At 35.6% G+C, this 14,013-nt stretch overlaps 1 protein-coding gene across 2 annotated transcripts in view; it reads left to right on the top strand.

Annotated features, from left to right (window-relative positions):
* The window catches only part of LOC123386421 (germinal-center associated nuclear protein-like), a 198,784-nt gene that overhangs the window by 28,847 nt on the left and 155,924 nt on the right, over window positions 1–14,013 (top strand). For both annotated transcript variants that reach the window (XR_006600244.1, XR_006600245.1), the window contains exon 2: window positions 7,206–7,316. The gene's annotated coding sequence lies outside the window, so the exon portion shown is untranslated. The remainder of the gene's footprint in view (window positions 1–7,205; window positions 7,317–14,013) is intronic.

Here is a 14,013-nt window from a genome sequence, read left to right as displayed (position 1 = left end):
CTGGAACAGATAGATTTAACAGACATATGCAGAACATTCCATCCCAAAGTAGCAGAATTCACATTCTTTTGAATGCACATGTAACACTCCAGAATAGATCAGATGTTAGACCACAAAATAAACTTCAACAATTTCAAGATCAAAGTCATACCATGCATCTTTTCTGACCACAATGCTATGAAACTAGAAGTCAACCCCAAGAAAAAAGCTGGAAAAACCAAAAATACACATAGGTTAAATAACATGCTACTAAATAATTAATGGGTCAACCAGGAAATAAAAGAAAAAGTTAAAAAAGTACATAGAAACAAATGAAAATGAAAACACAATGGTCCAAAAACTTTGGAATGCTGCAAAAGTCGTTCTAACAGGGAAGTTTATAGCAATACAGTTCTACCTCAAAAGCAAGAAAAATCTCAAACAAACAACATAACCTTACACATAAAGGAGCTAGAAAAGAACAATAAACAAAACCTAAAACCAGCAGAAGGAAGGAAATAATAAAGATAGAGCAGAAATAAATGATATATAAACTAAAAAGAAATGATAGAATATATTGATGAAACCAGGAGCTGGTTCTTTGAAAAAAATCAATACAAGTGATACCCTTCTAGCCAAATGTATCAAAAAAAGAGAGAAAGGACTCAAATAAAATCAGAAATGAGAGAGGAGTAATAACAAAAACCACAGAAATAAAAAGAATTATGAGAAAATATTATGAAAAAAGATAGGCCATCAAAATGGACAACCTAGAAGAAATGGTTGTATTCCTAGAAAGATATAAACTACCAAAACTGAAACAGGAAGAAATAGAAGATTTGAACACATTCATAACCAGCAAAGAAATTGAATCTGTGATCAAAAAAAACAACAAACAAAAGTCTAAGACTTGATGACTTACAGGTGAATTCTACAAAACATGTAAAGAAGAATTAATACCTATTCTTCTCAAACTATTCCAAAAAATACAAGAGGAAGGGAAACTTCCAAATTCATTCTATGAGGCCAGCATTACCCTGATACCAAAACCAGATAATGACATCACTAAAAAAGAGAACAGCAGACCAATATCCCTGATGAACACAGACACAAAGATCCTCAACGAAAGACTAGCAAACCTAGTCCAACAATACATTGAAAAAATCATTCACCATGATCAAGTGGGATTTATTCCTGGGTTGCAATGATGATTCAATATTCACAAATCAATCAACATGATACGTCACATCAATGAAAGAAAGCATAGCAACCATATGATCATTTCAATAGATGGAGAAAAAGCGTTTGACAAAGTATATCCATTCATGACAGAACCCTCAACAAAGTAGGTGTAGAGGGGACATATTTCACCATAATAAAGGTCATAGATGAAAATCCTGCAGCTAACATCATCCTTAATGGGAAAAAAACTGAGACCTGTTCCTCTAAAGTCAGGAACAAGATGAGAATATCCATTCTCACCACTTTTATTCAACATGGCAGTGGAAGTCCTAGCCACAGTAATCAGAAAACAAAAAGAAACAAAAGGCATCCAAATTGGTAAGGAAGAAGTAGAATTTTCACTATTTGCAGATGACATGATTCTATATGTACAAAACACTGAGGATTACACCAAAAAAAAAAAAAACCTGCTAGAATTGATAAACAAATTCAGTAAAGTCAGAAGACACAAAATCAACGTATAGAAAACTGTTCCATTTCTATATGCCAATAATGAGGCAGCAGAAAGAGAAACTAAAGAAACAATCCCTTTCACAGTTGCACCAAAAATAAAATGATTACTAGGAATAAACCTAACCAAAGATGTGAAAGACCTATACTCTGAAAACTATAAAAGGTTGATGAAAGAAATTGAAGATGACACACAAAAAACGGAAAGACATTCCATGCTCATGGATTGGAAAAACAAAATTAAAAAAAAATATCTATACTACCGAAAGCAATTTACACATTTAATGCAATCACTATAAAAATATCAACATTTGGGGAGCCCTCGTGGCTAAGTTAAGCCTGTGTCACGCTCTGTGCTCACAGCTCAGAGCCTAGAGTCTGCTTTGGATTCTGTGTTTCCCTCTCCCTTTGCCCCTTCCCTGCTCACACTCTGTCTCTGTTTCTAAAATGAAGAAACATTAAAAAACTTTCATACCAATAGAATTTTTCACAGAATTATAACAAACAATCCTAAAATTTGTATGGAATCACAAAAGACCAAAAGCCAAAGCAATCTTGGAAAAGAGAAGCGAAACTAAACTGGAGTCATCACAATTCTGGACTTCAAGCTATAACACAAAGCTATAGTAATCAAAACAGTATGGTACTGACACAAAAATAGACACATAGACCAACAGAAGAGAAAACCCAGAAATAAACCCGCAACTATATAGTCAATTAATCTTTGATAAGGCAGGAAAGAATATACAATGGGAAAAAGATAGTCTTCAACAAATGGTGTTGGGAAAACTGGACAGCCACATGCAAAATAATGTGACTGGACCACTGTCTTTCACCATACACAAAAATTAATTCAAAATGGATTCAAGACCTAAATCAGAGATGTGAAACCATAAAAATCTTAGAAGAGAACACAGGTAGTAACTTAATTAACATTGACTGTTGTAACTGTTTTCTAGATGTGTCTCCTAGGGCAAAGGAAACAAAAGCAAACATAAGCTATTGGGACTTCATCAAAATAAAAACCTTTTGCACAGTGAAAGAAACAATCAACAGAACTAAAAGGCAATTTACTGAGTGGGATAAGATGTTTGCAAATGACATACCTGATAAAGGGTTAGTATCTAAAATATGTGAAGAACTTATAAAACTCGACACCCCAAAACTAAATAATCCAATTAATAAATAGGCAGAATACATGAGTAGACGTTTTTACAAAGAAGATATCCAGATGGCCAACAGACACATGAAAAGATGCTCAACATCACTCATCATTAGGGAAATGCAAATCAAAACTACAGTGAGATATCACTCACATCTGTCAGAATGGCTCAAATTAAAAAACAAGAAACAACAGGTGTTGGTGAGGATTTGGAGGATGGGAAACCCTCTTGTACTGTTAGTGGGAATGCAAATGGATGCAGCTCCTGTAGAAAAGAGTATGGAGTTTCCTCAAAAAATTGGAAATAGAAATATTCTATAATCTAGTTATAGAACTTTTTGATATCTACCCAGCAGAATACAAAACTAGTAACTCAAAGGGATACATACGCCACTATGTCTATAGCAGCATTATTTACAATAGCCAAAGTGTGGAAGCAGCCCAAGTGTTCATCATTTGTGTATATATTTGTATATATATAATGGAATATTAGCCATAAAAAATAATGAAATCTTGCCATTTACAACAACATGGATGGAGCTAGACAGTGTAATGCTGAGTGAAATAAGTCAAAGAAAGACAAATACTATATGATCTCAATCATATGTGGAATCTAAGGAACAAAATAAATGAGCAAAGGGAAAAGAAGAGATCAAGAAACCTACTCTTAACTATAGAGAATAGACTGATGCTTAACAGCGAGGAGGTGGGTGGGAGAAAGGGTGAAATAGATGATAGGGATTAAGGATAACCACTGAGTGATGTATGGAAGTGTTGAATCACCTTATTGTACACCTGAAACTAATAAAACACTGTATGTTAAAATATATTACTAAGCAAACATTTGTTAATCTCAGAATTTTAGTCATGGATGTAGTTGCAGTTGGTCTGGCTATGAGAAATTTCAAGCAACAGCATTGCTCAAGAATTAATATATTACAGGGGCACCTGGGTAGCTCATTCGGTTAAACTTTGGACTTTGGCTCAGGTCATGATCTTGAGGTTCATGGGTTTGAGCCCCACGTCGCACTCTGTGCTGACAGCTCAGAGCTTGAAGCCTGCTTCAGATTCTGTGTCTCCCTCTCTGTCTGCTCCTCCCCTGCTCACACTCTGTCTCTGTCAAAAATAAATAAACATTAACAAAAATTTTAAAATAATTAGGATGTCATTAATGATATATCCATATACTAAAAATCTCATCTTTTGTGCATATAATTTCTACTGCATATAATTTCTACATATAATTACCCTGGGTCCCTTTCTTTTTTTATTTTTATTTATTTATTAAAAAAATTTTTTTTTGATGTTTATTTATTTTTGAAGGAGAGAGAGGCAGAGCATGAGTGGGGAAAGTGCAGAGAGAGAGGGAGACACAGAATCGGAAGCAGGCTGCAGGCCCTGAGCTGTCAGCACAGAGCCCGACGTGGGGCTCCAACCCACGAACTGTGAGATCATGACCTGAGCCGAAGTTGGACGCTTAACCGACTGAGCCACCCAGGTGCCCCGCTTTTTTTTAAAATATAATTTTGGTTTTATGTTGTCTTTATAATAAATTTTCCAGGCTTTTAAAAAGAGGGCGCCTGGGTGGCTTGGTCGGTTGGGCGTCCGACTTCGGCTCAGGTCATGATCTCACGGTCCGTGAGTTCGAGCCCCGTGTCGGGCTCTGTGCTGACAGCTCAGAGCCTGGAGCCTGTTTCGGATTCTGTGTCTCCCCCTCTCTCTGCTCCTCCCCAGTTCATGCTCTGTCTCTCTCTGTCTCAAAAATAAATAAAAGTTAAAAAAAATAAAAAAAAAAAAAGGTATGTTCTTATGGGGCACCTGGGTGGCCCAGTTGGTTGAGCATCTGACTTCAGCTCAGGTCATGATCTCACGGTTCATGGGTTTGAGCCCCATGTCCCGCCTTGTGCTGACAGCTCGGAGCCTGGAACCCTGCTTCAGATTCTGTGTCTCCCTCTCTCTCTGCCCCTCCCCTGCTCACGCTCTGTCTCTCTCTCTCTCAAAAATAAATAAAAACATTAAAAAAAAATTTTTTTTTAAAGATACGTTCTTAGACACAACAAATAAATTGAAAGACTGTCTACAGGAACAGGAAAAGTGAACGTATATACTTTTGTAATACAGAGTATAATTTATAATTGTAAATATTAGGGGAAAATTTGGCTAAAATAATTCACTATTTAAACTTTACTGGTTTGAAAGCCCAAATTTATCTTGAACCATTTTTTCTGAATAATTTCCTCAGAGTAAAATCTACCCCCACATTTTTGGATGGGGAACTTAGTGTAAGTATCATTTCCAAAATAAATGTTTTGATGAGTTTAAATGTTAAAGAATCAGAAACACATGGACTGAGTTTTCCAATAAATAAATATAAAATTCAAGGAAATTTGATTTGCTAAAGCTTGTTTTATTTTACCAAATACAGAGCATTTGAAAATCACTTAAAATATTGGACCCAGTTGAGCACCACATGGGATACGTGTTTGTGTGTGTGTGTGTGTGTGTGTGTGTATAAAATGATGGCTAACAGGAATGTCATTAGTTCTCAGGTATTATTACTATTATAGATCCATTCTTTCTTACTTATTTAAATGCTTTGGTTTCCTCTTATTAATTCAGTGCAAATCGTTTGATTACCCACTGTTACATACTTAATTTAAAGGGATTAAACAATGGACTACAACTTACAATATTTTAATTCTTATTAATTATTTTTTAAGTAATCAAGGTACTCACAAATTTAAAATGGTAGAAAATCCTTGAATTCCACATCTCTGTGAAGTCATTTTACTAGTGTTTTCTAATTAATTTGAAAATTTTGTTTTTGGCCAATCTGACAATTAAGATATATAATTTGTTTTATATATGATTATATATAGTTTTATATATTTTATGTATAATTCAATATTATAATTCAATTTTAGCATGGAGATTGAAAACTAAAAGACAATGTTATTTTTGGAAGTCTTGTTATAATAATCCTGGTGACTGGTAAGAAGAAAAGTGCTATCTTATGACTCAAAGGTTGTTTGTTGATTCTCCTTTGTTTAAAATTTTAAGCCATCTTCCGGATAAGTAAGCAAGATAATGTAAATTTAAAATATCTGAAATTGAATAAATTTAGGGAAATCTAAGAACTAAGATGTGGCATCAAACAGTATCCCTCATTTTGCAAAATATTTTTCATGAGACACTTGCAGGTGCATCTCATACACACATAAACACACATGCATGCACACACACACACACACACACACACACACACACACACACACTGGCACATGCTGATTTTCTGAGAAAGTAAATACTGATAAACACTGCAAACTCTACCTTAGAGGAAACTTTAAAGGGTCTGAAAACTCCTGAAGTAAAAATAAAAAGCCAGGAGACCTAAACCTGATGTTCAACTCCATTTCTTCAACAGCTTTCCAGACTTATTACATATCAGAGAATTTTTTCTTGAGTAATACCTAATGTTAAATCCCAGAATTAGTTCCTTGTCCATTCACTATGGTAATGGAGCCAGAGAATCCTATGGATATTAATTAACTGGCTCTGTACTTTGCTGAAGCATAAAAAAGATATATAATTGGTTCAATAATTTTTGGTGTTAGTAACATAAAAAGGAAACTGTAGGAAAACACACCTTCATAAAATAGGAGCTATATCACTGTGTTTTCTGGTCATAACTCCTAATTGAGGTTGGAGCTTATTGAAACATTGCACCTCAGAATTATTTAGAGTTGAGTAAGTACTACAAGGTACAGATATAAAGTTAGGTATTACAGTCAATTCTTTTACAGATAACAGTCAATTTAACTTACAGAATAATTTTCCTGTTGTTTTGCCTTAGTGCAAAGACAGTACATGCTCATTCATCATGTGAAAAAATGAATAAAAGTACAAGAAACAAACTGAAATCCATCTTAAATTTTATCACATAGATGGATATGCTGATACATCGTAGAAGGTGGTACTATATGCATGAGTATCAGATATGTAAATATGTGATATCAGTGACCAATTCTTTACGTTCAAATGCTTATAGACCTTTCTCTGTGCCTATCTACACAGAGATAATATATAGATATTACCCTCTAGGCCGCATCATATTTATGTGTGTACTCGTGTGTGTATCTATGCATGTGCATATATACATAAATATGTACATATTAAACACATGTATTTGTAACATACTCTTTTTTTTTTAATGTGGCTGGACTCATGCCACTGCCAGGCACTCATACTCTACTTCCTCAGGCAAATCACTCTCCCTGAATCCAAAATTACTTTTTAATGTTTCTGCACTGTTTTCCAGCTATCTCCCGACAAAAATACAAACTCAACAGATGATCTCATCTTAATTTTTCAGAAAAAGAAAACATCGAGCACATCAGCCAGTGAAACTCACTGCGTCCGTTGAAGTCTACGGAATGCTTGCATTGGTGTCTACACTTCCCGCTTTCCAGTTTGCATGAAAGAGGTGGGTGTACACTTTAGTGCCTAAATCAGAGCCCTCCCCCTGTCTGCTTTTCCCCCACTGTCCTTTGTGCATCCCCTCTGTCTTCCAAACTTTCTAGTTATCTGCTATCTGTTAATAAGCATATTCAAGAAGCAGTATGCCTTTTTTTAAAAGTTAAGCCCCTTTTAACCCACAGCATCTTCAGATGGAATTCTCCTCTTTCCCTTGTCTCCAGAGTCAAATTCCTTGAAAGCTTTGTCTATTCTCACTCCACTTCTTCACTCTCCAGTCACCTTCAATATACTCTAATCTGGTCTTTGTACTGAGAATTGTTTTTTTCCAAAGGACAGAGGGAATGATGCTTTTTCAGCCAGCTCTTCCAGCAGTATTAAAACACTCTCTCATTTGTAGTGTCTTTCAAACAGTTCTCATGCTCAGCTTCTGTAATTTCACACTCTCCTGATTGGCATCCCATCGCAAGTCCCTGTTTATATTCCTTTCTGGCTCCTCGCCAGCCTCCTGACTAAGACATGATGAAGTTCTGTAAGACTTTCCAAGTCCTCCTCTTTTGCCTCCCTACATTCTCTCCCCGGATGTTTCTTTCCAGCCTCTGGTTTCAATTACCCTCAGCATGTTAATGCTCCCTGCCCCGGACTCCTCTGCTGAGGGCTGTATCATAGATCAAAATGCTTACTTGACATCTCCACTCAGATGTCTCAAAGGCTCCTCAAGAGCAACACAATCAAACAAGAATTTATGAGAACCCGCACCACACTGGCTCTCTCCCACTGTTACCCACACCGGTCACGCTGCCCTTTTGGCCCAGACCCCCCAGCTCGCTTCCCCGGCCTTCAACCAGTAAGGTTGGTGGACTCTAATCCTTAAATAATTACAGGTTTATTTTGTAAAAAACTACACAGTGTCTCTTTTCCTCTTAGTATATAACATTAGAAAGCAAGCTGAAAAATAGAAAGTATAACTCCATAGAGAAATGTTATCAATTTTCCACTTGTTTGGCATCCTGCTTGCCAAGAAGTATTTCCAGTTTCTTTCTTATGTTTCCTATTGGGTCTTTCACATCTATCCTCCATTAAGGAAAAGTATATTGTGTATGTAAAATATATTAATTATCAATGTTGTTTCAGCTTCCACCAGTTTCCTTTTTTGTTTAGTCCCTGCACCATTGTGGGTGAAAAGTATGCACAATGCAACTGTATTTTGTAAAAGTTTATTTGTTTTGGGTGGGGGGAGGGTCAGAGAGAGAGAATACCAGGCAGGCCCCATGTGGTCAGTGCAGAGCCCATTGTGGGGCTCAGTCTCACAAACCATGAGATCATGATCTGAGCCAAAATCAAGAGTCAGTCGCTTAACTGAGTGAGCCACCAGGGCGCCCCTGCACACTGCAACTCTTAGGCTACATGGCTGACATGTTAAGGAGTGACAGTTTTCCATCACAGTAGCCATGTCTCTAAAAAAAAAAAAATTCCAAATCGTGCTTACAGAACTCACTAAATTTATGTTATGGTCGATGTAAATCTTGCCTGTATAAGTAGATGCAAAGAATCTTGTAGAAATCATTCTTTTAAAATATTTTTGTCGATAACATCGTGTTTTATCATTTTAATGCAAATCCCTATCAAAATACCAACAACATTTTTCACAGAATTATAACAAACAAACCTAAAATTTGTATGGAACCACAAAGATCTTGAATAACCCAAGCAGTCTGGAAAAAGAAAAAACAGGAGGTATCACAATTCCAGATTCAAGTTATATTACAAAATTATAGTAGTTAAAACAGTATAGTATTGGCATAAAAATAGACACATAGATCAGTAAAACAGAAAATCCCGAAATAAACTTACAATTATATGGTCAATTAATCTTTAACACAGTAGGAATGAATATCCATTGGGGAAAAATAGTCCCTTTAACAAATGGTGTTGGAAAAACTGGATAGCCACATGCAAAAGAATGAAACGTTTTCTTTCACAAAAATAAATTCAAAATGGATTAAAGACCTACATAGGAGACCTGAAACTATAAAAATCCTAGAAAAAAACACAGTAACTTCTTTGACATTAGCCATAACAACTTCTTTTTAGATATGTCTCCTGAGGCAAGGGAAATAAAAGCAAAAATAAACTCTTGGGACCACATCAAAATAAAAAGCTTCTGCACAGTGAAGGAAACAACCAACAAAACTGAAAGACAACCTGCTGAATGGGAGAAGATACTTACAAATGACATGTCTGGTAAAAGGTTAGTATCTAAAATATCTAGAGAATGGATACAACGCAACAGACAAAATCCAAATAAACCAATTAAAAAGTGGGCAGAAGACAGCAACAGTCATTTCTCCAAATAAGACATACAGATAAAGACACATGAAAAGATGCTCAACATCACTCATTATCAGGGAAATGCAAATCAAAGCTGCGATGCATTATCACCTAATACCTGTCAGAATGGCTACAATCAAAAACACAAGAAACAACAGGTGTCAGTGAGGATGTAGGAAAAAGCAAGTCCTCCTGCATTGTTGGAAGGAGTGAAAACTGGTACAGCCACTGTGGAAAACAGTATGAAGATTCCTCAAAAAGTTAAAAATAGAACTACCCTATGATCCAGTAATTGCACTACTGGGGAGTTACCCAAAGAATAGAAAAACACTAATTCAAAGGGATATGTGCATCCATGTGTTTACTGGAGCATTATTTACAACAGCCAAACTATGGAAACAGCCCGAATGTTTACATCATTTTATGAATGTATAAAGAAGAAGTGAAGGATATATATATACATATATATCCCTATATATATATGTATATATATATACACATATACATCCTATATATATATATATAGGGAAATATATATATACATATACATATATGTATACATATATATACATATACATATATATATATATACATATACATCCCTATATATATATATATATAGGGATGTATATGTATATATATGTATAGGGATATATATATATGTATAGGGATATATATATATATATGTATAGGGATATATATATATGTATAGGGATATATATATATGTATAGGGATATATATATATATGTATAGGGATATATATATATAGGGATATTATATAGCCATAAAAAATAAATCTTACCTTTTGCAAAAACATGAGCTAGAAAGTGTAAGAAGTCAGACAGAGAAAGACAAATAGCATAGGATTTCACTCATGTGGAACTTAAGAAACACATGAGAGAAGGGGAGAAAAAGAGGGAAATCAAGAACCAATTCTTAATTATAGAGAACAAACTCATGGTTAGTAGGGGAGAGGTGGGCTGGGGAATGGGTAACATAAGGAATGAGGATTAAAGAGTACACTTATGATAAAATAAAATGAAAATAAATCATTCTTCTAAAACTTATTTGTTGATAACAATCATGTTTTATAATTTTATTTAAAGTTTTTGAACAATATGATTTCAGATAGTATTTCGTAAGCAGTCATGAGCCGTGATAGCAACTGTGTCACATTAATATGAGTTTAAACAAAATAAGTATAATTACATGAAATTTGAGAATTATTTCTACCATAATATGTTCATTTTCAAGTAATAATAGTTTTCTTAAAATTGTGTATTTTATACAGAATCCATCTTAGATTTTAAAACGCTTTTGAACATTCAGTAAAAATACCTAAATTGTAACCCAGTTGTATCTGTCAATACAAAAAAAAAAAAAGTTACAAGTCTGCATACACACACAGTTATGAGAACAGAAATTGCATCTCTTCTTTTTTTTTTAATTTTAAAAAATGTTTATTTTTGAGAGAGACAGAGAGCAAAAGAGGGACAGAGAGAGTTGGAAACACAGAATCCGAGGCAGGCTCCAGGCTCTGAGCTGTCAGCACAGAGCCTGACATGGGGCTCGAACTCAGGAACCGCGAAATCATGACCTGAGCAAAGTCAGACACTCAACCGAGTGAGCCAGCCAGGCACCCCTGCGTCTCTCTTCTTTATGATAGTATCGGGTCTAGAACAATGTTCTGTCCATAATAGTCCTCGATAAATGCTCAGTAAATGAACACGCACACACATCTAAATTTGAAAATAAGATTTGAATGTTATCTAGAACAATGCTTCTCAACCTTTTGCAGCACCAGAATCAACTAGAGGCACTGTTAAAACATGGATTGGTGGGGGCCTGGGTGGCTCGGTTGGTTCGGCGTCCGACTTTGGCTCAGGTCACGATCTCGTGGTTTGTGGGTTCAAGCCCCTCATCAGGCTTTCTGCTGTCAGCCTGTCAGTGCAGAGCTGGGAGCCTGCTTCGGATTCTGTTTCCCTCTCTCTCTGCTCCTCCACTACTCACACTCTGTCTCTCTCTGTCTCTCAACAATAAGTGAACGTTAAAAAAATTAAAAACAAACAAACATTGATTGGTGGGCCATGCATCCCAGAATTTCTGATCCAGTAAGTGTGGGATAGGGACTGAGAATTTTAATTTGTAACCAGTATCTGGGAAATAACAGACGCTGCTGACCCAGGAAGCACACCTCGAGAACCAGTAGTCCAGGGCGTTGCCATTTATATGGGATTCAGTATTGTGTTTAATGTATGAAGAAGAGTATGAAAAGGAGCCCCAACAACAAAACGAACTAATTTCAATTTCTTTTGTATTTTATGTGCATTATGTTCAGCACTCAAGTAAAAAGTTGTGTAAAATAGAAGAAAAAACTTCAGGAGTTAAGACATCAGGTTTTGAGGGGTGCCTAGGTGGCTCAGTCAGTCAAGCATCCAACTTTGACTCAGTTCATGATCTCACAGTTCGTGAGTTCGATCCCCACATGGGGCTCTGTGCTGATGTCTCGGAGCCTGGAGGCTGCTTCGGATTCTGTGTCCCCCTCTCTCTCAGTCCATCCTCTGCTCACACTCTGTCTCTCTTTCTCTCAAAAATAAATAAATTAAAAAAGACTTGGGTTTTGAAAAGGAGCATCACAGTTTATTATATATGTTAAGTGCTGAGACCACGATTCTTCAGGATTTTCTGGTAGTGCATGAAATAACATCAGTAGATGTTTGATTTTTCTCAAGCCATACAAACTGTAGATTATCCTTTAAAAACAAACAACCAAGACTTTTAGTCTGGAAAAGATGACACAAACTTGTTTTGCCTTAATTCTTCCCATGAAGAACAACTATAGTTCCTACAAATTTTTCATGAAAGGGAGTTCTGAAAGATGTAAGAGGAAGGCACACTGACATGGGATCCCAGGATTGAAGGAACAACACAGCAATAGCAGATAAACCAATTTTACTAAAGGAATACTACAAAGGCTCTGAAAATTAAACTGTCAATGCAACCACAATCCACAAAAGCAAGTCAGAGCCAGTTGCTAAACTTAAATAGGATAACCACTTGCTGAAATAAAAGATTTAAATGGGATCTGGAGTTTCCTAACATAATAGGCAAATGTCCAGGGTACGATGAAAAATAACCCATCATTCCAAGAACCAAGAAAACATGCGACTTGAATGAGAAAGGTAGGCACCTGATGCCAACACCAAGATAAGTATTAGTATTATGTGTCAGTGAATTTAAAGCAGCCGTCATAAGGTGCTTGGACAATTACTAATTCTCTTGAAATAGATGAAAAGTGGAATTTCAGCAAGGAAATGGAAGCCATGAAAAATAACTAAATGGAAATTATAGAACTAGAAGATGCAATGACAGGGGAAAAATTTTGCTGCATATACTTAACAGAATGGAGATGACAGTGGGTAAGATCAGATCAATAAGTGATCAAAAGAATCTACCTAATTTGAACAAGGGCAACATAAACTGAGGAAACCCCCTCCCCCCAAAACAGAGACTAGGCAAAAGATCCGGTGATTGTATGATAAGAGAAAAAAAAAGGGGGGTGCTGAAAGACCGCTGAAATGAAATGGTGGTATAATGGCTGAACACTTCCCAAATTTGGTGAAAGACACAATCCTGCAGACTGAAGAAGCTGAGCAAACTCTAAACAAGATAAACCCAATGAAATGTGTGCCTAGATGATAATTAAACTTCTGAAAACTAAAGACAAAGAGGAAATACTGAAAGTTGTCATAGACAAATGACACATTAACAATAGGGAAGGAAATGCAAGTTTGAATGACAGTGGATTTCTCACTGAAAACGATAGAGCAGGAAATAGAAAAAATTGTCAAGTACTGACACAAAAGAACTGTTAGCCAAAAATTCTATATCCACTGAAACTATCATGTAAGAATGAAAGAAAAATAAGACATTTCAGGTGAAAGAAAGTTAAAGATTTTGTATTTCTCAGACTTACCCATAAAGTTTATTTAAAGGAGATTTTTTAATCCAAAACAATGTGATAAAGCACCCTGTAGCATTAGGAAAGAAGAAAGAACATGTTAAGAGGAGAAATACAAGCAGATACAATAGACTATATTTTTTCTCATGAGTTTTATAAATTATATTCGATGATCGAAACACAAATTACCTCACTACTAGATACCCAGGATAATGATATTCAAAAATGGGGCAAGACCTAAATGGAAGTAGATCTCCAGACTTCATTTGAAATAGTAAGCTGATGATACCATAAGGCTGTGGTATGTTAATATGTACATTGTAATAACCACAGAAATTACCAACTACAAAAACTATTCAAATAAATACATTCAAATATCCATAAATCAAGATGGAATTCAAAAAAAATGTTAAA

This window comes from Felis catus, chromosome B4 (assembly GCF_018350175.1).
Source record: "Felis catus isolate Fca126 chromosome B4, F.catus_Fca126_mat1.0, whole genome shotgun sequence".
Taxonomy (NCBI): Eukaryota; Metazoa; Chordata; class Mammalia; order Carnivora; family Felidae; genus Felis; species Felis catus.
The sequence above is the reverse complement of the archived record's forward strand: the minus strand, read 5'-3'. Positions and strand labels throughout refer to the sequence as shown.